At 41.3% G+C, this 25,525-nt stretch overlaps 1 protein-coding gene across 7 annotated transcripts in view; it reads left to right on the plus strand.

The window, feature by feature from the left end:
• The window catches only part of myocd (myocardin), a 633,805-nt gene that overhangs the window by 155,205 nt on the left and 453,075 nt on the right, over positions 1-25,525 (plus strand). The window contains exon 1 of one of the 7 annotated variants that reach the window (XM_060844265.1): positions 2,938-2,959. The exons of the other annotated variants lie outside the window; for them this stretch is intronic. The gene's annotated coding sequence lies outside the window, so the exon portion shown is untranslated. Of the gene's footprint in view, positions 1-2,937; positions 2,960-25,525 lie in introns of those variants that run through there. 7 annotated transcript variants of the gene reach the window in all.

Consider the following 25,525-nt stretch of genomic DNA (forward strand, 5'->3'; position numbering starts at 1 on the left):
AAACTTGCGCTCACACCTCCTCCCTTACCTCTCTGCAAGGCCCCAAGGGATCCTTCCATATCCGCCACAAATTCACCTGCACCTCCACACACATCATCTATTGCATCCGCTGCACCCGATGTGGCCTCCTCTATATTGGGGAGACAGGCCGCCTACTTGCGGAACGCTTCAGAGAACACCTCTGGGACACCCGGACCAACCAACCCTACCACCCCGTGGCATGCAGGTCCTTGGACTCCTCCATCGCCAGAACATAACAACACCACGGTTGGAGGAAGAGCGCCACATTTTCCGCCTGGGAACCCTCCAACCACAAGGGATGAACTCAGATTTCTCCAGTTTCCTCATTTCCCCTCCCCCCACCTTGTCTCAGTCAAATCCCTCGAACTCAGCACCGACGACCTAACCTGCAATCTTCTTCCTGACCTCTCCGCCCCCACCCTACTCCGGCCTATCACCCTCACCTTGACTGCCTTCCACCTATCACATCTCCATCGCCCCTCCCCCAAGTCCCTCCTCCCTACCTTTTATCTTAGCCTGCTGGACACACTTTCCTCATTCCTGAAGAAGGGCTTGTGCCCGAAACGTCGAATTTCCTGTTCCTTGGATGCTGCCTGACCTGTCAAAAATTAGTGCCAATTAGTTTCTTGGGGAAGAACAGAAGAATTGGAAATGATGTAGAGTTAGGGTGAAGATGAACGGTCGCTGTCCGAAAATGTAAAATTTGCTGTCTCTCCACAGATGTGGTCAGGCCTGCTGAATTTCTTCAGCAATTTCTGATGTTGTGTTACAGTCAGCATGAGTTGGGCTAATAATGAGCTGCAAGTGCATGGAAATAAGATAGTTGCCAATCAAGAATGAGATTCTGAAGTCTCCATTTCAGGCATATGTGGAAAACCCAGGAAAACAAAATTCTTGATTTTGCGGTTCTGATGTTTTCATTCTCACTGTATTTTCCGAACTTTCTCACCCATGCCATACCCAGAAAATTTCCACTCACAGTTTCCTTCAATTTGCTCTATCAAAGTCTTCATAATTTTGAACGCTATTAAATCTTTCTTTCATGTTTTCCACTTTAAGTAGAACTATCCCAGCCTTTTTATTCTCTCACCATAACTAGAGTCCCTCATCCATGACAGCAAATATTGAGCTACTGCCAGAATATTTGTTCTTGAGTTCAAAGGACATGTAGAGATCTTTCTACTTTTCAAGAATGATGTCAACATTTTAAATGTCATGTCATAAGACACTTTACTTTTTCTGACAATTTTTCTTGCCTCCCTCTTGAGGGCGCTGACCTCTTCTGTCGGGTTCTGTTTTCACTGGCTTCTGTTGTCTGTCAGTATCATACCCAATTATGATTCTAATGTGTGCTATGACTGTGAATGGTAACAGAGTACTTAACATGGGGAGTGGAGAAAAGGTCCATAATAACAAGGCCACTCATGTCCACAGAATAAAATCAGCAAGGTTTCCAGGCCTGAATTGGAGAGAGGGAAACAGCGTGCTTGTCCCTGTCACAAATCCCCAACACCTACCAAAACAGGGATTGAATGACTGTAGAGATTTACCCAGCAAGAAGTAGGGGCTTCTTGGATCTTCAGCTCTTGTGAAGTAACTTAAATCTGTTTTTTATTGTGGTTCTGTTCGCCAAGCTGGGAATTTGTGTTACAGACGTTTCGTCTCCTGTCTAGGTGACATCCTCAGTGCTTGGGAGCCTCCTGTGAAGCGCTTCTGTGATGTTTCCTCCGGCATTTATAATGGTTTGTCTCTGCCGCTTCCGGTTGTCAGTTCCAGCTGTCCACTGCAGTGGCCGGTATACTGGGTCCAGGCCGATGTGTTGTTGATAGAATCTGTGGATGAGTGCCATGCCTCTAGGAATTCCCTGGCTGTTCTCTGTTTGGCTTGTCCTATAATAGTAGTGTTGTCCCAGTCGAACTCATGTTGCTTGTCATCTGCATGTGTGGTTACTAAGGATAGCTGGTCGTGTCGTTTCGTGGCTAGTTGGTGTTCATGGATGCGGATCGTTAGCTGTCTTCCTGGTTGTCCTATGTAGTGTTTTGTCGCAGTCCTTGCATGGGATTTTGTACACTACATTGGTTTTGCTCATGCTGGGTATTGGGTTCTTTGTCCTGCTGAGATGTCTGAGAATGGCTGTTGGTTTGTGTGCTGTTATGAGTCCTAGTGGTCGCAGTAGTCTGGCTGTCAGTTCAGAAATGTTCTTGATGTATGGTAACGTGGCTAGTCCTTTGAGTTGCAGCATGTCCTCATTCCACTGTCTTTCCCTTAGGCATCTGTTGATGAAATTGCACGGGTATCCATTTTTGGCGAATACCTTGTATAGGTGTTCTTCTTCCTCTTTTTGCAGTTCTGGTGTACTGCAGTGTGTTGTGGCCCTTTTGAACAGGCCCTTTGTTGTGGCCCTTTTGCAACTTCTTTTGTGTGTGTTGGGGTGGTTGCTTTCGTAGTTCAGGTCTTGGTCTGTGTGTGTGTGGTTTTCCTGTATACCTTTGTGGTGAATTCTCCATTCGACATTCTTTGTACCATCACGTCTAGGAATGGGAGTTGGTTGTCCTTTTCTTCCTCTCTAGTGAATCGGATTCCTGTGAGTGTGGTGTTGATGATCCGGTGTCTGTTTTCTATTTCTGTGTTTTTAATGACAGCTGGAACTGACAACCGGAAGTGGCAGAAACAAACCACTATAAAAGCTGGAGGAAACATCACAGAAGCGCTTCACAGGAGGCTCCCAAGCACTGAGGATGTCACCTAGACAGGGGACGAAACATCTGCAATACAAATTCCCAGCTCGGCGAACAGAACCACAACAATGAGCACCCGAGCTACAAATCTTCTCACAAACTTGGAAAATCTGTTTTTTATGTTGATTTTGTATGCTTAAGTTCAGTTGCTTCCATCTCATCCAATCTGCATGTGAAAAATAAGTGAGAGGCAACTTAAGGTAAGTTGCAGTTGTGGCACTAATTTTCGAAATAACAGGCATCTGCTGTTAAAGGCTTTGTAAAAGATTGTGTACCCCTCACATTTGATCCATCTTAAATATCAGATTTAAACCATTCATTCCATGAGATCTTGTATAAAGCTTTGGTTAGATCGCATTTGGAATACTGTGTCCAGTTCTGGTCGCCCTATTATAAGATAGATAAGGATGCTTTGGAGAGGGTTCAGAGGAGCTTTACCAGGATGCTGCCTGTAATGGAGGGCTTATCTTATGAAAAGAGGTTGACTGAGCTCGGACTATTTTCATTGGAAAAAGGAAGGAAGAGAGGGGACCTAATTGAGGTGTGCAAGATAATGAGAGGCATAGATAGAGTTGATAGCCAGAAACCTTTTCCCAGGGCAGAAATTGTAAGCACGAGGGGTTATAGTTTTAAGCTGCTTGGCAGAAAGTATAGAGGGGATGTCAAAGGCATCCCTTTACACAGAGAGATGTGAGAGCATGGAATGAGTTGCCAGCAACAGTTGTGGAAGTGAGGTCATTGGGGATATTTAAGAGACTACGGGGCGTGCATATGGTCACAGAAATTTGAGGGTTCGTACATTAGGTTTACTTTACATGAGAATCAATGGTTGGCACAACATCGTGGACTGAAGGCCTATTCTGTGCTGTACTGTTCCATCTTCTATGTTCTGTTCCCAAGATCAAATGGCATGCTGCAAAATCTTCCATTATTAGTTTTCAATACCGTGTTCACGGATGAAGAAGTTACAACTAATAGGCATTGTTAGCTGGCACCACAGACATTATTTTCATGTTATCAGCCTTCACATTGCATTAGAAAGTGTTTCAAAAATGTTGTTAAGTGCTTTCATTTTTTTGCAGGATATTCTCCTGAGTTCAGTGTTTCAGGTTGAGAAGTAACCTTACAGAGGTTTATAAAAACACGATGGGTGATAGGTAAGGTGAATAACAGCTGTATTTTCTGCAGGATGGAGGATTTCATGCCTGGGAGGCATATTTTTAAAGTGGGAGGAGAAAGACTTAAAAGCAATGAGGGTCATTTTTTTTATACAAAGAGTGGTTCGTGTGTGGAATGAACGTCCAGAGAAAGTGGTGGATGCGGGTAAAGTTACAACATTTAAAAGACATTCTGTTAACTACATGAATAAGAGATGTTTGGAGGGACATGGGCCAAGTGCTTGCAGGTGACACTAGTTTAGTTTGTGAACCATGTTCTGCATGGTTGTTGAGGAAGGTTTGTCTACTGAGTCAATATGTGTGGAAGTTAGGAACAGCAATGGAACAGCCACCGCATTGCGGGTTTTCTACAGATCCCTAATAGCAGTAGAGAGATTGAAGAACTCACAGGCTGGCAGAATTTAGAAAAATGCAGATGTAGCAGGGTTGTTGTTATGGGTGATTTCAACTTTTCCAATATCGACTGGAACCTCCTTAGTGCAGATGATTTGGATGGAGCCGTTTTTGACAGGTATGTTCAGAAGGGTTTCCTTACTCAGTGTGTAGACAGACTGATAAGGGGAGAGGCCATTTTAGATTTGGTGCTCGGCAACGAGCCAGGACAGGTGTCAGATCTTGAAGTGGGAGAGTACGTTGGTGACAGTTATCACCACTGCCTCACATTTACCATAGCCTTGGAGAGGGAAAGGAGCAGTTACCGAGGGAAGATATTTAATTGGGGAAAAGGAAATTATGACGCTATCAGACAGGAGTTGGGAAATATAGACTGGGAGCAATTGTTCCACAGAAAGGGCACAGCAGACGTGTGGAGACTGTTTAAGGAGCAGTTGTTGCGAGTGATGCACAAATTTGTCCCTCTGAGACAGGTAAGAACGGGTAAGATTTAGGAATCTTGGATGACGAGAACAGAGGAGCTTCTCGTCAAAAGGAAGAAGCTTACGTAAGGTGGAGGAAGCAAAGACCTAGCACAACTTTAGAGGATTACAGTCTTGCTAGAAAGGAGCTCAGAAATGGACTGAGGAGAGCCAGGAGGGGGCACGAAAAAGGCTTGGCAAGAATGATTAGGGAGAACCCAAAGGATTTTACTGATACGTGAGGAATAAGATCAGGGAGAAGGTAGGGCCAATCAGGGATAGCGTAGGGAACTTATGCATGGAGTCTGAGCAGATAGGGGAAGCCCTAAATGAGTTTTTTGCTTCAGTTTTCACTAAGGAAAAGGATCTTATTGTGAATGAGAACTTTGAGGTGCTGTTTTACAGGCTTGACCAGATTAAGATTGATGAAGTTGATGTACTGGAAATTTTGGCAAACATTAAGATTGATAAGGCCCCAGGGTCAGACCAGATTTACCCTAGGCTGCTCCGAGAAGTGAGAAAGGAGGTTGCTAAGCTGATGGCGAAGATCTTTGCTTCTTCGCTCTCCACGGGAGTCGTACCGGAGGATTGGAAGGAGGCGAATGTTTTTCCTCTTTTCAAGAAGGGCAATAGAGAAGTCCCTGGCAATTACGGACCAGTGTGGTCAGCATGGACGGATTGGACCGAAGGGTCTCTTTCCATGCTGTACATCTTTATGTCTGTGATCAGCAAAGTTTTGGAAAGAATTCTGAGGGATAGGATTTATGACTATTTGGCAAAAAATAGCATGATTAAAGGCAGCCAGCATGGCTTTGTGAGGGGCAGGTCATGCCTCACAAATCTTCTTGAGTTTTTTGAGGAGGCAACAAGACAGGTTGATGAAGGTCGAGCAGTGGATGCGGTGTTTATGGACTGCAGCATGGCATTTGATAAGGGATACAGGTAGTTTTGGCTCTTTGGATTCAGAATTGGCTGGCTGACAGAAGGCAGAGTGTGGTTGTAGATGGAAAGTATTCTGCCTGGAGGTCAGTGGTGAGTGGAGTCCTGCAGGACTCTGTTCTTGGGCCTCTGCTTTCGTAGTTTTTATAAATGACTTGGATGAGGAGGTTGAGGGGTGGGTTAGTAAATTTGCAGATGACACAAAGGTTGGAGATGCCATTGATATTGAGGGCTATTGCAGGCTGCAGCACAACATAGACAGGATGCAGAGCTGGGCTGAGAAATGGCAGGTGGAGTTCAACCTGGATAAATGTGAAGTGATGCATTTTGAAAAGTCGAAGTTGAATGCTGAATATAGGATTAAAGACAGGACTCTGGGCAGTGTGGAGGAACAGAGGGATCTGGGTGTGCGGGTACATAGATCCCGCAAAGTTGCCAATTTAGTGGATAAGGTTATTAAGAAAGCATATGGTGTTTTGGCTTTCATTAACAGGGAGATCGAGTTTATGAGCCGTGAGGTTTTGCTGCAACTCTGCAAGTCCCTGGTGAGACCACACTTGGAATATTGTGTCCAGTTCTGGTTGCCTTACGATAGGAAAGACACAGAGGCTTTGGAGTGTGTGCAAAGAAGGTTTACCAGGATGCTGCCTGGACTGGAGGGCTTGGCTTACAAAGAGAGGTAGACTAAGTTTGGACTTTTCTCTTTGGAGAGAAGGAGGAAGAGAGGTGACCTGATCGAGCTATACAAGATAATAGGAGGAATGGATAGAGTCAATAGCCAGAGACTTTTCCTCAGGGCAGGATTGATTGGCACAAGGGGTCATAGTTTTAAGATATTAGGAGAAAGATTTAGAGGGGACATCAGAGGAAGGTTCTTTATGCAAAGAGTTGTGAATGTATGGAATGTGTTGCCAGCTGTGGTGGTTGAAGCAGAGTCATTGGGGACATTTAAGCGACTGCTGGACATGCACATGGATAGCAATGAATTGAGGGGTGTGTAGGTTAAGTTATTTTATTTTACATTAGGATTAATCCTCAGCACAACATCGTTGGCCAAAGAGCCTGTTCTGTGCTGTACTTTTCTATGTTCTATGTTCAATGGTCTAGTTGGACTGAAGGGTCTGTATCCATGCTTATGACGATATTATTATTTTCATGCCAAGTTTTCAATTTTGCAAACAAAATTGTTCAGGCAAGGTAATTAAAATGTTGAGCTTCAGAGATTGTTGGGATACCGCAGTTTAAAAGATGACATTTGCTTGTTTAATATATTCAGAATAGAAGAGATGTCGTTATAAGAACAGCAGGCTTTACTTCAGTTGGGAATTGGAGATTCAATGTCTGTGTTTCTTGCAGTGATGACATGTCACGGTAATGTTTTACTTTTAGAAATGGAGCTAAATTGCTTTAAAAGCATTTCACTGAACGCTGAAAGATTGTGAAAATCAATTTCGTTTAATCATATCAAAAACTAGATTGTAAATGAGGGATAATTAACTAAAAGATCAGCTTGAGGACAACCCAGAATGGGTTACATTTTCATAGAAATAGGTAGTGCTAAAGAAGACTCTCTGGGTTCAATTTAACTTGGGTTTTTCTATTCCATGAGGGCATTTTTCTTAGAGAGCTAGTTGCAATTTGGATAATGTGTGTGGGGGGTTGCAGCTCACTGGACAAAGGCACATAAAGGAAACAAAAGTCTAAGCTGATATGTTTCTCCATCCCTTTCTCCCGGCTGCTCCCTGTAACCCTTGATCACCTTACTAATCAAGAACCTGTCTATCTCTGACCTAAGTGCACTCAATGACTTGGCCTCCACAGTCTTCTTTGGCAATGTTCCACAGATCAACCACTCTCTGGAAATTCCTCCTCATCCCAGTTCCAAAGGGTCCCCCCTCCACTCTGAGGCTGTGTCCTTGGGTCCCAGTCTCTCCTACTCATGGAAACATCTTTTTAAGGTCCACTTTAGTCAGGCCTCTCCGTATTCTGTAAGTTTCAATCAGATCCCCCTTCATCCTTCTAAACTCCATTGAGGGCCAAGAAGTGGCAGATGGAGTTTAATTCAGTGTAATGCAAGGTGTTACGTTGTGGTAACACACATCAGGATAAGATTTACATTGTTAATGGTAGGACCGTGAGGAGTATTGTTGACAAAAGTACAGAGTTTCTTGGAAGTTACAAAACAGATAGGGTGGTGAAGAAGGCATTTGGCATGCTTGCCTTCATTGGTCAGAGCTTTGAGTGTAGGAGTTAGGATGTTTAGTTACAGCTGTATCAGACGTTGGTAAGGCCACATTTGGATTACTCCCTACAACTCTGGTTGCCCTACTTTAGGAAGCATGTCGTTAAATTGCGAAGGGTGCAAAAAGGATTTATAAGGATGTCCCCAAGACTGGACGGTTTGAGTTATAAGGAGAGGGCACATAGGCTGAGATTTCTTTCCTGGAGCATAGGAGGCTGAGGAATGACCTTATAGAGATTCATAAGGGACACAGATAAGTTGAATAGTCAAGGTCTTTCCCCAAGAGTATGGGTGTCCAAAAGTAGAGGGCATAGGCTTCAGGTGAGAGGGGAAAAATTTAAAAGACACCTAACTTTTTTCCATATAGAAGGTGGTGCGTATGGAACGAGCCGCCAGAGGAAATGGTAGAGGCTGACCTAATCTTGAAGGTGAGACATAACAAAATGTTTCATGCAAACAGTATGCATGGCATTACAAGTGGAAACCTGCCATGGGAGACAGAATGAGGTCTGACCTGCTACAAACAGGCCACTGACATCATCTCTAAATTTGAATTCACCTTTGGAAAGGCAGGAATTCAGCTCCTGCCTAATGACATCACGCCAACAGCTATACTTCCCGCTCCTGCCGACTGCATGAAGCTGTTCCCAGAGGATCAGTGAGGCACGTGTAATACTGATGTTCCTTCACGAATGTGAAAAAGGTTGAATTTTGCAACTTAGCCATCTCTGGCTGAACCTGGACTGTTTGACCATGAGTCAATCTTAGAAAAATGCGTTGCCCACTTGGTACCTAGGCATCATTTCTCTAAGTCATTCCATGTTGTCAACACCTGTCAAATTCAATTTTCCTTTGTTATATTTGTCTTGGGCAGAAATCTGCTATGTTATCTATTTTGAATAAAAACGTACCGGAGACCAACATGTATTTTGCATTAATGAAAAATCTTAATTCAGCTTGAGGAACAGTTCCATTGTAGAAACTAGGCTTATTCAAATGATGCTGAGGTCAAATTATAACAATTACATTTTGTTTCAGAGTTTCTAATATTTAGATTGCTTTGGAGCTGTAAACCACAACATGAATTTGTTTGCGAAATGGAATTTTACATTTTGTGAAAATCTGCCATTGGCTTCTTCCTTTTGAATGTGAGAAACTGAAAGATGAGGCACTGCCTCTCCATGTTTGTACATGTTTAATTGCATCAATTTTGCTCACTGATTTTGAATTTAATCTTTGACTCCCATCCCAGTGTGTCAACTCTGTCATGACATCTACAAATGGTCATAGTGCTTTTATAATCCTATCAGTTCGGTGCAAATCAAAGTCTTCATGATTTATTTTGGAACGAGAGTTATATATGACTCATCCATTGGCATGTAATGCAGCGTTAACTTTGCAGACAAGGATAATAGACATTGTATTCCCTAACTGTAAACTGTCATTTGTCACTTTTTATTATTGAGTTGAATTGTGGTCAATGAAGAGAGAGAATCATTTATTACATTTACTGTAGACATTTACAATGAAGTCATGTAGTAATGTAGTATCCTATATCTCAGAGTAACAAGTCTGTATATTTGTTGACAAAGTCAGTTCTTTGAAGTTTCTAATATTTCTAAGAACTGAATATCTGGTGATAATTAATTATCTTCAGCTATAATGGGATTTTCTGATAGAAAATCAACAACCATGAACAGGGAGCAGTGCTGTTGGAACTAAACATGTCTGCAACATGTAAGTTAAATTAGATTTTCATAGATGGTGCCACAACGACTGATAGTGATACTTTGCAAGTTTTTTTTTAATATTCCAACATGTACTGACATTATGGGATTTATAATATCATACCCTTCGGTTTTAACTTTATTCACACAGCACATCTAAGGTAAGACTTCGCAAGATGTGGTCATGCAAGGTTTTCGATAATTGTTTACACTATACAAATTCAAAAGAGGGTGCGGTGCAAAGTGTCTCATTACTTCTCAAAGTCTGTTCATTAAGAAAGTTGAAATTTATAGATTAATAGCATAGATAATTCAGAGAGATCCATTAGCGGACAATGGTCATCCTGGGATGAACCACAGGGGCTTGCAGTATTTCAGTTTTGATCTAACCAGTTAAGTGTCTAAAGTTTGTTTGAGCTCTAACATTGGGTTACATTGTTCTTGTTCACTGTGTGCTGTCCTGTGGTGTAGTCTGACAAAATGTTCATGTAAAACACATTTGTCAGAAACTTTGATAATTCATTGCTTTACAAAGAACAGCATAGCACAGGAACACGTTCTTCGCCCTCCCCAAGCCTGCACCACAACATTTTGCTCTTGCATACTAAAACTGTCACCACGTACAGGATCCGTATCCATCTATTCCGTTCCTCTTCATGCATTTGTCCAGGTGCTTCTCGAATGCTGCTGTTGTGTGTGCTTCCACACGTCCTCTGGCAGTGTGTTCTATCCTTTACACACCCCTATCCTTTGTATGTTTGTGTGTACACACACACACACCAATTTGGTATATATAGACTCCAAACCAAATGTTAACAGGCATTAATGGAACTAGTTCCATAGCCTTAGGACATGCCCAAGCCAATGGAGCGTGGAGTGGTGTTGCTTTGGTTCTGTACAAAATAAGAGATTCCCACATCTATCCTGGGTTATTTTGGATCACTAATTACTGAACTGTTGAGGAACAAAATTTTCAAAATATTGTGTGACAAATTCAAAGTCACACTTCCAAGTGGTAAATATTCTGCAGATTAAGTTAGTGTCCTCTTATTGGGATGCAGAGATAGAGGAGGTGATTTGATGCCTACCTGAGACCCTAAAACGGCACTTCCTGTCATTGACAAATTTACAGCTCAACAGCAAACTCTCTTTTATAAAATGTAACTCAGGCAGGGGACATAACAGGTTTTCAAGCTTAGTTTCCAGCCATGTACAGTGTTGGGATGCCACTGTACCAATTAATTTTTCAACAACATTTTATTTAAAAAACATTATTCTTAGATGTCCACGTGGAACAATGCATTTGCAGCACAAACCCAACCCAATCTACTGTTGTTCTTAAGTTTCAGTTAGTAACATAGGAACAGATGTAGGCCATTCAGCCCCTTGAATCTCTTCCATCATTCAATGTGTGGCCAACTACATCTATCTCCCTTTGGCCCATATCCCTTAATACCATTGCTTGAGAAAAATTGATCTCGCTCAGATTTTAAATCTAACAACTAGTCCAGCATCCACTGCCATTTGTGGCAGAGAGTTCCAAATATCTAGAATCATAGCATCCCTACAGAGGCCATTCAGTTCATTAAGTCTGCATTGATGCTCCGAAGACCATCCTACCCAGACCTAACCCGCATCTATGCTACCTACAATTACATCTAACGTTGAGTCAATGGTACATTTGAATATGTGACTTTGGATGCCATTATCCAAGTTGTTAACAAGTAATGTAAATAATTGAATCACTAATACGGATCCTTTTGGACACCACTGGACACATACTGTCCATTTGAGTACCACCCCATTACTTTCTGTCACTTGCCACTTAACCATTTTCTCAGCCATGTCAGTAATTTGCCCTCAAGCCTGTGAGCTTCTACCTTAGTTAATGTTTCTTATAGGGGACTCTATCAAATGTTTTCTGGAAGTCTATAAAAATAATATCCACAGACATTCCCTTGTCCACTGCCATTGTTGCCTCTACAAAAAGATTCAGTCAGGTCATAGTGAGTTTTGAGAAGATTTGCAGTTCAGGTTGAAGTTCTGGATATAAGTTTACTTGCTGAGCTGGAAGGTTTGTTTTGAGATGTTTCGTCACCATACTAGGTAACATCATCAGTGAGACTCTGGTGAAGCGCTGGTGGTATGTCCTACCTTCTATTTATGTATTTAGATTTCCTTGGGTTGGTGATGTAATTTCCTTTGTTGGTGATGTCATTTCTTGTTCTTTTTCTTAGCAGGTGGTAGATTGTGTCCAAATCGATTGATGATAGAATTCCAGTTAGAATGCCATGCTTCTTGGAATTCTTGTGAGTGTCTCTGTTTAGCTTGTCCTAGGATGAATGTGTTATCCCAGGTAAAGTGCTGTCCTTCCTCATCTGTATATAAGGATATTAGTGATAGTGGGTCATGTTTTTTTGTGACTAGTTTCAGTCAGGTTTGTTAGGCATGACTTACTTGTCATGAATCCATGCTGCCTCTCCCAGATTAACTGAAAATTTTCAAGGAGTCAGTTACCCCAGGCTGAATTATAGATTCCACAGATGTTCGACTAATTGGTGTTCCATTCCCTAGTTTTTCCTCTTTCGCCCTTGTGAATAACAGAGTGACATGTGTATCTTGCCAATCCAGAGGGACCACTCAAGTATCTAGGGAACTCTGAAAGTTAATAAGTGGAGCATCTTCAATGTGCTCTTCTATTTCCTTTAACTCCCTTGGGATGGAAACTGTCAGGTCTTGGGGATTTCTTGCTCTCTAATTCCATTAATTTCCTCATTACCGATGTTTTACTTGCATTAACTTTAGTCATTCCCTGTTCCCAATCCTCTATTGATTTCCTCAAGACTTCCGGCAAGCTATCCTCCTCCACTTCTGTAAATACAGAGGCAAAATAATTATTCAACATGGCTGCCAATTCCACATAGTCATTGATAATGCCCCTTCCAGTCTTTACTGGGCAAGCATTTCTCCTGGCCACCTGCTTCCCCCTATATGTAATTATAAAGTTTCTTCTTATCAATTTGATGCCCCTGGCAAGTTTCCTTTCAAAGTCCATTTTAGTAGCTCTTACAAAATGCTTTGTGGCTCTTAGGTCTTTGAATCTTTCCCATTCAGTGCTTTTTAAAAACATGTTTGCATGCCCTTTCATTCAATTTTATGCTGCCCTTACCTCCTTTGTTATCCATGGCTATTTTTTTTCTGTGAAGTGAATCCCTACTCTTCACTGTTCTTTTATTGCTATACCCATTAGAAGATTTTCCCAGTTTACTGTGGACACCCTCTATTTCAATGCATTAAAGTCAGCCTTACCTAAATCTAAAACACTGGCAACCGATTCATGCTTTTCATTTTCAAGCACTACATTATCATGCTATAATAACTATTTGATCGATCTTCATACAGCATTAGGTTACTAATTAAATCCAGCTCACTCATCATTGGATTTAATAATGATCTTGCCCCCTTTTTGCATCCAGGAGGTGTGTTGTACAGAACTATCCTGGATACACTCCAGAAATTCATTACCTTCCTGACAGGTGCTTGTCTGTCTCTTCTAATCAATGTTAAAGTTTAAATCCCCCATTAATTCTACTCTAGCCTTGCTGCATAGCTGCCTAATTTCTGCATTTATGTAATCTAGTACTTTCTCGTTGTGACCAGGGTATCTGTTCACAACTTTTAGATTCATTTTAGATCCTTTACTGTTCCTCATTTCCATCCATACAGTTTCCACTGAGTGCTTTCCCCTCATTATATCCTCCTTCACTATTGAAGTCATTTTGTTTCTAATCAGTACATCAACTCCACCTCCTCTGCCATTTTTCCCTGTCCATCCTGAAATCTTATAGCCTGGTATATTTAGTTTCCAATCAGACCATCCTGCAACAATGTTTATATTGTAATCTCCAATTTGAATTTATGCCCCAGCTCATTTATTTTGTTCCTTATGCTCCGCACATGCTCCTTATGTCACTTGAGCACTTGTTATGCTTATTGCACTTCAAATGGGAAGAATGTTGGGTTGACATGAACGGTGTACCAAAGTCCAATCAACTTTAAAATGGTTTGCCCTCAGTTTTCTTCGTACGTCTGTACTTCCTCTGTGTGGCTGAACAATAGTAATAGAATCAGAATATGACTGAAGCAGAGCATCTCATGATGAGCACCTTCCATCACCCTCCAGCCACAGTTAATTTTTTGGTGTAAATTGCTGAAAATCCATTGGATGTTTAAGAATGAATAAATTTACCTCTCATTGGAATACAAGGACTTGATAGATAGCATAACTTTGAGGAAGCAGTTCAAATATTTCATGGAGGGGGAGGGGGTGTGGAGTATTCATTTATGTCTGTCTACAGTTAAGATTATTCTTCTTTGTAATCCATAGTATTCAAGGACTGAAGGCAGTTGCTGCCAACATATTGATTCTAGCAAATCAAAACATCTATTACTTGTGGAACAAGCTGGGTCTCTCACTTACTTACAAATTACTCTTTGTACATACAGCGGAGGGAAAGGGCCACGAGGGTAACTATAAATTCTGTTGACCTAACCTAAAGTTAGCATTGCCTTCTTCACTTTGAGACAATGCAGAACTATCATCAGTTGCTGACAAGTGGGAAGACTTTGGAAACTGATGATCTCATTGGCAGGGATCCTTGCGCTGTTAAGTAGCAGCCCCAACTTTCTGTGGTACTTTTAAAATTAATTATTTCCAGCACATATGTAACAATTTCTTGACAGCTGTTTGGGGGTTGATGGTGAGTCCCATTTTGTTGCAAGGCAAATTGACAGAGATGTTGGTGTTTTGTAACTCAAGGTGCATCTCTTCCTCACCACAAATTGTCTTGTTACTCTCTGACAGCGACGGTCTTCCACAAGTTGCTGTTATTTTGCCAGTGATTTTGTTTTGAGAGGGGAGATTGCTGAACAAGTCAGAGCCAGAAACATTACTTTGAGGATCTGGCTGCAGTGTCACAAAAGGATGACATCAAGAATTTTGGCTCATTATTTTTCCTGAAGTTAATATTACTGAAATAGCTTGGATAATGCATTTCTCATACCAGTCCAGCAAGGAAAATGTATGAATATAATGGATTCTAATACATTTCTTTTGGGAAATTCATGACCTTGAAGGAAAGCAGTTTGGTGTAAAAAAAACAATGAATAATCCTCTCTAAAGTTGAAATGAGACTTGGCAGGAGAATATTAATAAGAATGTTGCTATCTCCTCTTACCAACAGGGAATTTATGAAAAGCTTAATTTGCAGCGGAACTGACAAACTACATTTTCAATGTTCCTTTGCCATTGAAAGATTTCCACCTAATATGTGTGCCCAAGATCATGTATTCATATAAGAGATATGTGGACTTTTTGAGTTGGATTCATATTAAACTGGTATCACTGGTTTCTACTTATATCATTGGACTGGAAGCTCCAGTAGATTATTTCTTAATTAGAGGAAATCTAACCCTTAGGAAGACACTTTTAAACAACCTTGAAATGCTAAATTGGGTATCGCATTACGACAGGAAAGTTAAGAGACAGCTTAGGACCTGTTCTCTCACATTATAACCCTGTGACAGCATGCAAATACTTACTAGTAGAAAGTAGTCCAATAGACACACAATCTGCCAAAGTATGGTCTAATCCATGCAAATGCAACCTCCTGCACAAGGCAGTAAGCTATGTATCTTCCACAAACTGTTACGCAACTGATAACATACAGTAGTGACTGATCATTCAAATTAAGGTGTAGAAAATGAGGCAAACAAGTTGCAAGCAGCTAGGTCCCACAAAAAGTGGTGATAATGATCAGATAATCTGTTTTGTTGAATTTGGTTGTTGGATAAGTATTGGCCAAGGCACCAGGGACAAGGCACTTTTTCAAAACAGTTCAGAAAGCATTCCTCTGAGAGGACAGTTGAAATCCTGGTTTCAGATCTCCTCTGAAAGAAGGTCAACCTGACAAATACATGATTATAGTCATTTCAGTGTCAGCATTGATTAAGTGCCTAATTGTCTGGAGTGGGACATGAGCCCAGAACCAGTTGACTGACTTTGAGAGGAACGCAACTGATAACCTTCAGGTTTTCAGGTAAGGGCAAGACAAGAATATTAAGATCCTTTGAAACATAGCTTACTTAATTTCAGTTGTTTTGGCAAAGATTGACGTAATTATTTCCAAGCCAGTATTGGAATACATGTATTCATACAAGAGATATGTGAACTTCTTGAGTTGGGTTCATATTAAACTGATACCACTGGTTTCCACTTATATCATCGGACTGGAAGCTCCAATAGAGTATTTCTTACTTAGAGGAAATCTAACCCTTAGGAAGCCACTTTTAAACAACCTTGAAATGCTAAATCTTCAATGAAACTACCCAAAAGGAGATTGCTCAGATAACTTTTATTGTTTCCCGAAGAATCTTGCAACTCTTGTAAAGTATTAATTTTAAAAGTTTTTTGAAATTATTGTATTAAAAATACACAATTAGCCACATTTTACTTTCCGAGATAAGTTGCTTTCCAAGGCAAATGCTTGTTAAGACCAAAGTTAATTAAGAAAGAATGGCATTTTGCTGTCTTATTCGTGCTTTGAGTAACATTGAAAATTACTTCACACAATAAAATGACTTTGTGTTTGGTGTACTGCAGTCATGTGATAAAAGTATGAATCATCTGACAAATGTATAGTGCATAAAGTTGACAACACCATATGGAATCGAACATTACTGAATTCTTATTGACTCTAAAGTTATACCAGCACCAAGAAAAGTAAATGTGATTGGCTAAAAGATCCACAGTGTCCTGCTCTTTGTATTTTGATAGTCAAAACCCACACCTCTTGGATAGATTTTTGACCGAAGACATATGCAAATAGTAAATGATTCACCTCAAAAACACATAGACATGACATCAATTTAAGGATAAGTGCTACTGTCTCACAGTATATGACTCCAATCTTATTTTATTGGGTAAGCCCACAGTATCCTTCAGTCGAATGGAGTCTTCAAAGATGATCTTTATTGTTTTTAAAAAAAGATAACTCACGTTGATTTTTAAAAATTGATCTCAGCATAAACTAAATTAATTGACTGAAATACATAGAACATGCTTCTATTAAGTTTATACTTGACTGTGTGTGGTTAAATTGATGCCAAATGTTTGACTTGAAGCAATTACTTTGAAGGGTCACTGCTGTTTCTTAAAGCAAACTATAAAAACAAATCTTGTGAGTACATGAATAAATTATTCTTGAAAGAAGAAGTGTGAACTGAGCTGCTCAAATGCACTTTGAAAATATTTACATGATATTTATTTTCTCAACATTAATTGAATGTGTTGAGTATCCCAGTAGTGTAGCAGCTTGGTCACTTAATTCGCACATTGGCTGAGTTTTAGTAGGACTAGAACATAAAATTCCTTGTAATTCATACTTTATCAGATAGGCGCAGTACTTAATATCTGGTCATCAGATCAGAATACCCTCCAAATATGCTGTGGTTTTGAGTTAACCTTTCTAACCCTGATCGTATATTGTCCTTGTAAAACCAACAACAGGCTCCATATGCACCAATGTTGATATTTCAGTCCGTATTTATTTTCTGTTGCCAAAATTAACACTGACCTCTTTGGCATAAGTACGTTAATTCTTCTTTCATTTCTAACTACCTCATTTTAATTTACATTCCCTGGAATGTGAGCATGTAATGCAATGAATATTTTGCTTTGATTTTGCCTTTCGGTGTCTGCATAATCTTGAACATTTCATTTGAGTTGCCTCAAACAGTGTACCATGGTTTTTAATGGATTCATCCCTGTAAGATAAGATTTCTTTACTTGAGAAACAGGAACCTTATCTGCATTTAATCATCTTTTATTCTTTAAATTTAGCTAGGAAATGTGGAGGCAGCTGATTCCTTAACTACTTTCTGCAAATACGGATAATTTGATATATATATATATATATATATGATTAGCCATTAAGCACTGGAAACAACTTACATACAGTTATCTGCATATTTTAGTGACCATGTGCATTTCCACCTCCCCCCCCCCCCCCCCCCACCGCACCCCCATCCTTTATTCCATGGTAATTTTGTCTTCTGCCTTTTCCCTTTCTGAACATGATATGATTTTGCTTAGAAACAAATTGAAACAGGATGCATGATTAATTCACATCCATTGATTATGATGCATTCCCTGTTTTTTTAAAATAGAATAATAGAGATGTACAGCACGGAAACAACTTGTTCATGCCGACAGACATCCGAAACTGATCTAGTCCCCTTTGCTAGCATTTAGTCCATGTCCCTCTAAACCCTTCCTATTCATGACCCATCCAGATGCCTTTTAAATGTACCATCCTCCTTCACTTCCCATGCTAGCTCATTCCATGCACACACCACCCTCTGTGTGAAAACATTACCCCTTAGGTCCCTCTTAAATCTTTACCCTCTCACCTTTAACCTATGTCCTCTAGCTTTGGACTCATTTACCCTGGGGAAAAAGACCATGTCTATTCACTTTATCAATGCCACTTAAGGTTTTATAATCCTCTATAAGGTCACCCCTCAGCCTCTGATGCTCCAGGGAAAATAGCCTCAGCCTATTCAGCCTCTCCCTCCAGCTCAAATCCTTCAAACCTGGTAATATCCTTGGAAATTATTTCTGCTCTCTTTCAACTTTAACAACACCTTTCCTAGAGCAGGGAAACCGGAATTGAATGCAGTATTTCAAAAGTGGCCTAACCAATATTCTGATTGCTTGTTTGCAACAGCATGGAGTATAAGTGGTGAGGACCAAAGTATTGATGCTGCAATTAAGGTTCCTCCTAAAGAAGCTGGAAGGGAGGGGGAGAGCTATTCTCTGTGCATATACTGATACAAAAAAAGCCTCAAGAAATGATAACAATGGAGTGCGTGAGAGTACTCCTTGCTTGCCTGTATGTTTGCACTCCAAAAACACACTAGAAGCTCGCCAATGACAAAGGAGGCTATTTGATTGGCACCCCATCCACCACATTAAACATTCATTCTCTCCACCATGGTAGCAGTTTGTACCATCTAAAACATGCACTGTCGCCATTCACCATGGTTCTTTGACAGCACCTTTCAATCTGAAGGGGAGATGGCTGCATTGTGGTAATGTCACTGGACTAGCAATCCAGAACTCTAGTCCAGTGTTCTAAGGACATAAGTTCAAGTTTTTTTTTAATCCATTTGTGGGACTTGGGCATCGCTGGCTGGCCAACATTGATAGCCCATCCCTATTTGCCCTGGAGGTAGTGGTGGTGAGCTGCTGCCTTGAATTGCTGTAGTCCACTTGCTGTGGTTTACCCACAATGCTGGTAGGGAGGGAATTCCAGGATTTTGACCCAATGACTCTGAAGGAACGGAGGTATATTTCCAAATCAGGGTGGTGAGTGGCTTGGAGGGAACTTGCAGGTGGTGGTGTTCCCAAGTACTTGCTCCCCTTGTCCTTCTAGATGGAAGTGGTCGTAGGTTTGGAAGGTGTTGTCAAAGGATCTTTGGTGAATCCTTGCAGTACATCTTGCAGATAGTACACACAGCTGCTACTGAGCACTGGTGGTGGAGGGTTTGAATGTTTGTAGATGTGGTGCCAATCGAGGCGGTTGCTTTGTCCTGGATGGTGTCAAGTTTCTTGGGTTTTGTTGGAGCTGCACCCATGCAGGCAAGTGGGGAGTATTCCAACACACTCCTGCCTGTGCCTTATAGATGGTGGATAGACTTTTGGTGTCAGGAGGTGAGTTACTCACCGTAGTATCCCTCGTCTCTGACCTGCTCTTATAGCCACCGCACTTATGTGGTGAGTCGAGTTTCTGGTCAATGGTAACCCCAAAGATGTTGACATCATGATTCAGTGATGGTAATACCGTTGAATGTCAAGGGACGGTGGTTAGAATGTCTCTTATTGGTGATGGTCATTGTCTGGCTTTGTGTGGCGCGAATGTCACTTGCTACTTGTCAGCACAAGCCTGAATATTGTCCACATCTTGTTGTATTTGAGCACGGAGTGCTTCCGCATCTGAGGAGTCGCGAATGGTGCTAAACACGGTGCAGTCATCGGTGAACATTCCCACTTCTGACCATATGACAGAGGAAAGGTCACTGAAACAACTGAAGTTTGTTGGGCCTGGGACACTACCCTGAGGGACCTCTGCAGAGATGTCCTGGAGCTGAGATGACTGACCCTCCACAACCACAACCACAACCACAACCACAACCACAACTATCTTTCTTTGTGCCAGGTATGACTCTAACTAGTGGAGTGTTTGCTCCCAGTACCCATTGATTCCAGTTTTGCCAGAACTCCTTAATGCCATACTTGGTCATTTGTAGCCTTGATGTCAAGGGCTGTCACTCTCAATTCCCCTCTGGAATTCAGCTCTTTTGTCTATGTTTGTAATGAGATCAGGAGCTGAATCACCCTGGTGAAACTGAAACTGGGAGTGACTGAGAAGGTTATTGCTGAGCAGGTGCTGCTTGATAGCACTGTTGGTGACACCCTCCATCACTTTACTGATGATGGAGAATAGACTGGACAGTAATTGGCAAGGTTGGGTTTGTCCTGCTTTTTGTGTACAGGAAATATCTGGGCAATTTTCCACTTTATCGAGTAGATGCCAGTGTTTTAACTGTATTGGAAGAGCTTGGCTAGAGGAGCAGCAAGTTCTGGAGCACATGTCTTCAATACTATTGCCAGAATGCTATCAGGTCCCTTTGCCTTTGCAGTATCCAGTGTCTCCACCATTTCCTGATACCACATGAACTGAATCAAATTCAGTTGGAGACTAGTATCTGTGATGCTGGGGACCACTAGAGGAGCCCAAAATAGACCATCTACTCGGCACTTCTGACTGAAGATGGTTGCAAATGTATCAGCCTTTTCTTTTGCGCTAATGTGCTGGGCTTCTGCATCATCGAAGATGGCAATATTTGTGTGGCCTCCTCCTCCAGTGAGTTGCTTAATCGTTCATGACAGGATGTGGAAGCACGGTGCATAGGTTTGATCCATTAGTTGTGGGATCACTTAGTTCTGTCTATCACTTACTGTTTATGCCATTTAGCACACACGTGGTCCTGTTTGGTAGCTTCACCAGGTTGCCACTTCATTTTTAGGTATGCCTGATGCTGCTCCTGGCATGTCCACCTGCGCACCCCATTGAACCAGGGTAGATCCCCTGGCTTGATGGTAATGGTTGAGTGGGGGATAAGCCAGGTCATGAGGTTGTAGATTGTGCTGGAGTATAGTTCTGCTGCTGTTAATGGCCCACAGTCCCTTGTGGATGCCCTGTCTTGAGCTGCTAGATTGGTTTGAAGTCTGTCCCATTTAGCACGGTGATAGTGCCATACAACACAATGGAGGTTATTCTCAATGTGAATGCAGGACTATGTCTCCATAAGGACAGTGCAGTGGTCACTTTTACCTATACTGTCATGGTCAGATCCTTCTGCAGCCAGCAGATTAGTAAGGGTGAGGTCAATGATGTTTTTTCCTCTTGTTGGTTCCTTCACCACCTGCCGCAGACCCAGTCTGGTAGTTATATTCTTTAGGACCTGACCAGCTCGATCAGTAATGCTGCTGCCGAGCCACTCTTGATGGTGGACATTGAAATCCCCCACCACCTAGAGTACATTTTGCCCCCTTGCCATCCTCAGTGCTTCCTCTAAGTGTTACTCAACATGGAGGAGTACTGATTCATCAGCCGAAGGAGGACAGTACGTGGTAACCAGTGAGAGGTTTCTTTGCCCTGGTTTAACCTGAAGCCATGAGTTTTCCTGGGGCCCAGAGTTAATTTAAAGGACTCCCAGAGCAACCCCATCATGACTGCATACCACAATGCTGCCACCGCTGCTGGGTCTGTCCTGCCAGTGGGACAGGACACATCCAGAGATGGTAATGGTGGTGTCTGGGGTGTTAGCTGTAAGGTACGATTTTGTAAGAATGATTTTATCAGATTGTTGCTTGACTAGTCTGTGAGATGGCTCTTCCAATTTCAGCACTAGCCCCCTAGATGTTGGGAAGGAGGATTTGCATGGTTGACAGGGCTGTTTGTTTATTTGCTGTTGTCTTTTCCGGTTCCATGGTTGATGCCAGGTGGTCTGTCCGGTTTCATTTCTTTGTTGGGACTTCCTAGCGATTGATGCAACTGAGTGCCTTGCTAGGCCATTTCAGATGGCATTTGAGAGTTAACCACATTGCTGTGGCTCTGGAGTCATATATAGGCCAGACCAGGTAAGGATGGTGGATTTCCTTCCCTAAAGGACATTAATGAACCATCATGGAAGATGGTGAAATTTGAATTCAATAAAATCTGACTTAGAGACCTGACCTAATGGAAACCAATGTTATTCATGAAACAAGGTAAAAACAATGACTGCAGATGCTGGAAACCAGATTCTGGATCAGTGGTGCTGGAAGAGCACAGCAGTTCAGGCAGCATCCAACGAGCAGCGAAATCGACGTTTCAGGCAAAAGCCCTCCATCAGGAATAAAGCCTCGTTCAGCAGCACTTGGAACTTTGGTTGAGAAGATAGTGAGCCCCAGGCGTAGACGCAACCACAGTGCTGTTAGTGAGAGTGTTCCAGGATTTTGACCCAGCTAAAGCAAAATTAGAATAGTGTGTGCATCTTTTTGGATATTTTTCAAGCACTGTGGCTGTTATTGACAAATATCTCATGTGTGGTACTTTGTCCATCAGTTTGCTTTCCTTGACAGCCAATATGATTCAGAAAGTCAAGAATGCTGTTGTCTGTTTTATTAATGTGCACCTTGTGTCTCTCACATAACATTAACACAATATACATGCTTAGTAATGAATAAAACTTGCTTCTGAGGGCTTAGCATTTCCTCTTATTGAATATTTTGAGGTTGTTATCCTTCAGAGTGATTTTCACCTCAGTTTCCATAAATTTGTTCAAGAGGTAATATATCTACCATTGTACTTGACATGTGCACAGCTAGTATCAGACTGTGATGACTTGCTAACTAGTAAATCAAGCCTGAGCACCTTCTCAACCATTTCTACCTACTTGTCCACTTAAGGAAAGTTTATCTTGAAAAGATCATTGGCTAAACTGTAATGCAAACACTGTGAGTGTGATGAACATATTTTGGCATTTGATTCTGCAGAGCCTAGTCATAGTATATTTCTAACATGAAGCAATGTGAAAAAAATGAAAGTAACAAGAAGACAAGTGTGCTTGACATTTGGAGTGAGAAATTGCACTTTGTTGTAATGGATGCCATGAGGCTTTCAGGAACAAAATAAACAAAATAATCAAGACATCTCGGAAATAACTGGTACTGATCTGAACTGGTCTTGCAAACCTTCAAATGAAATTCTAATTTGGACAAAAGTCACTTAATTCCAAGTGTTGCTGCTTCTACTTCTGGTCCTCAAAGTTTCCTCTGAAAGACGTCTCATCCAAAATTGGATGGAACTTTGGGACAGCTCTCTAAAATAGGTACAGGGCCTTTCACAAGCACCGTAAGGAACTCAGCCCTTCATTGGCTGATTGATGTGAAATGGGGCTCCACTACTGGGACTAGATGTCAGGCTTGCACTGCTCATAAAATACTGTGTTTTGGAGAACTGGTGTTGGGACTGGGGTGGACACAGTTAAAAATCAAACAACACCAGTTTATTGTCCAACAGGTTTATTTGGAGGCACTAGCTTTTGAAGCATTACTTCTTCATCAGGTGGTTGTCCATGCTCCGAAAGCTAGTGCCTCCAAATAAACCTGTTGGACAATAACCTGGTGTTGTGATTTTTAATTTTGTCCAAAAAACTAGGGATGGAAGCAGCCTAACTATTGGTTGTGACTGAACAAGTACTGCCTGAATTTTTACTTATTTGCTCATGGGATATGGGTGTAGCTGGCTGGTCAGCATTTATTGCCCATCCCTAGTTGTCCTTGAGAAAGTGCTATTGAGCTGCCATCTTGAAACACAGCAGTGCATGTGCTGTAGTTTGACTCCTGATGCCATTGATGTTTCTCAAGCCTACGTTGTTGCCAGGAAATCCATCCAGTTTAATTTCTTTTCTTCAGATTGTGTAGCAATTGTTACAACTGGGTGGCTTGCTGTGTCACTTCAGAGGGTAGTTAAGAATCAAATACCGTGTTGTGTGTCCGGAGTTAGATGTAGGCCAGGTAAGGATGGCTAATTTCCCTCCAGAGCACACGATACTGAACTAGCTGGATTAGTTTCTCGACAATCAATGACAGTGTCATGGTTATCTCATATTTCCAGATTTTTTATTGAATTCAAATTGTACCAAATGCCACGTCAAACCCAAGTTCCTAGAACATTACCTGTGTTTCTGGATTGATAGTCTGGTGATAATATTATTCGGGCATTATCTACATCTGCTGTTTTAATTTCAGATATTGAGCATCAAGTTTTTGTGTTTTGTAAATTTTACTTTGAATCTTGCTTCAATGTAATGTCTGTCCTTTCTCAAATTTGAAAGAGAAGTTAAAAATAGTGTTTTTTGTGTGTATCCCATTATGTCACCAATAAACACAGACTATTAGGTTCACTGCAGTTCACATTTAGTATCTTCTTTGTGTTGGGTATATTTCAGAATAGTCTTTGTGGTGGATTGTGTAGTTGCAATGTTGAACTTAAATTAGTTTGTTCCATAAAATGTCGTGGAAACCTCCCTACTTCATCCAACCTCTTTGGTCCCTTATCTGCTTCAATTTCCATGGTAACCCCGGCAACTTTATCAAATGGCCCACTTATTTCCACAGAATGTAATGAAAGAGTGCCACCTTTGGTAAGTGTTTGAAAGACACACCTCCCGCCTCATGGAAAACAATAGTTTTGAAATGCCTTGCAAACTTTCAACAGAAAATTAACTTTGAGCTGGGAGAGCTGGCTGCCAATTAAATGTGTAAGACTGAACCCAGTTTCATTGCTTTTGGCTCACATTGCATCCCAAGGTCTGACGTTATACTTCTAACATGTTAATTTAAATCTTGAGCAATGGTTCTCTATCGTGTGGCCAATATCTCAGCAGTCACGTTTTAAGATAAATTTATGCTCTTGACATTGTACAGATCAATGCAGAATGGGACATGGATTTGGTCAGCCTGCCTCAAAAACAACAGTGTTCACTAGTGTCCAACAAAGAGTCATCTGGTCTAAACAAAAGATTGAAATAACTGCACTTTATTGGTGAATGGGGATTGCCATTTAATATAATGGAATTTGCAGGTGAGGATTACTTAAAGAAACTATATCACTCTGATCATAAGAACAAAGAACAAAGAAAATGCACAGCCCAGAAACAGGCCCTTCGGCCCTCCAAGCCTGAGCCGTTCCAAATCCACTGTCTAAAGTTGCCACCCAGTTCCTAAGCATCTGTATCCCTCTGCTCCCAACCCACTCATGCATCTGTCCAGATACATCTTAAATGAACCTACTGTGCCTGCCTCTACTACCTCTGCTAGCAATGCATTCCAGGCACCCACCATCCTCTGTGTAAAGTACTTGCCGTGTGTATCCCCCTTAAACTTTTCACCTCTCACGTTGAAAGCGTGACCTCTCGTTATTAAACATACAACTCTTTGGTCAAGTCAAAAGATCACAAGTCTGAAGTCAGTTTGATTCTTGGCTAAATCTCCTTCACCATCCCCACATTAATATCGAACAAATGAAGAATAGATCAATTTCAGGTCAGCTTCAGAATATTAATATCTGCTGAGAAGGATGATTGAAGGTTACCTGAACATGAATAGCATCATTTCAAAATTTGTAATATTTTAATTTAACCTAGTTTTCTAATC

The sequence above is a fragment of the Hemiscyllium ocellatum genome, chromosome 25, assembly GCF_020745735.1.
Source record: "Hemiscyllium ocellatum isolate sHemOce1 chromosome 25, sHemOce1.pat.X.cur, whole genome shotgun sequence".
Lineage (NCBI taxonomy): Eukaryota > Metazoa > Chordata > Chondrichthyes > Orectolobiformes > Hemiscylliidae > Hemiscyllium > Hemiscyllium ocellatum.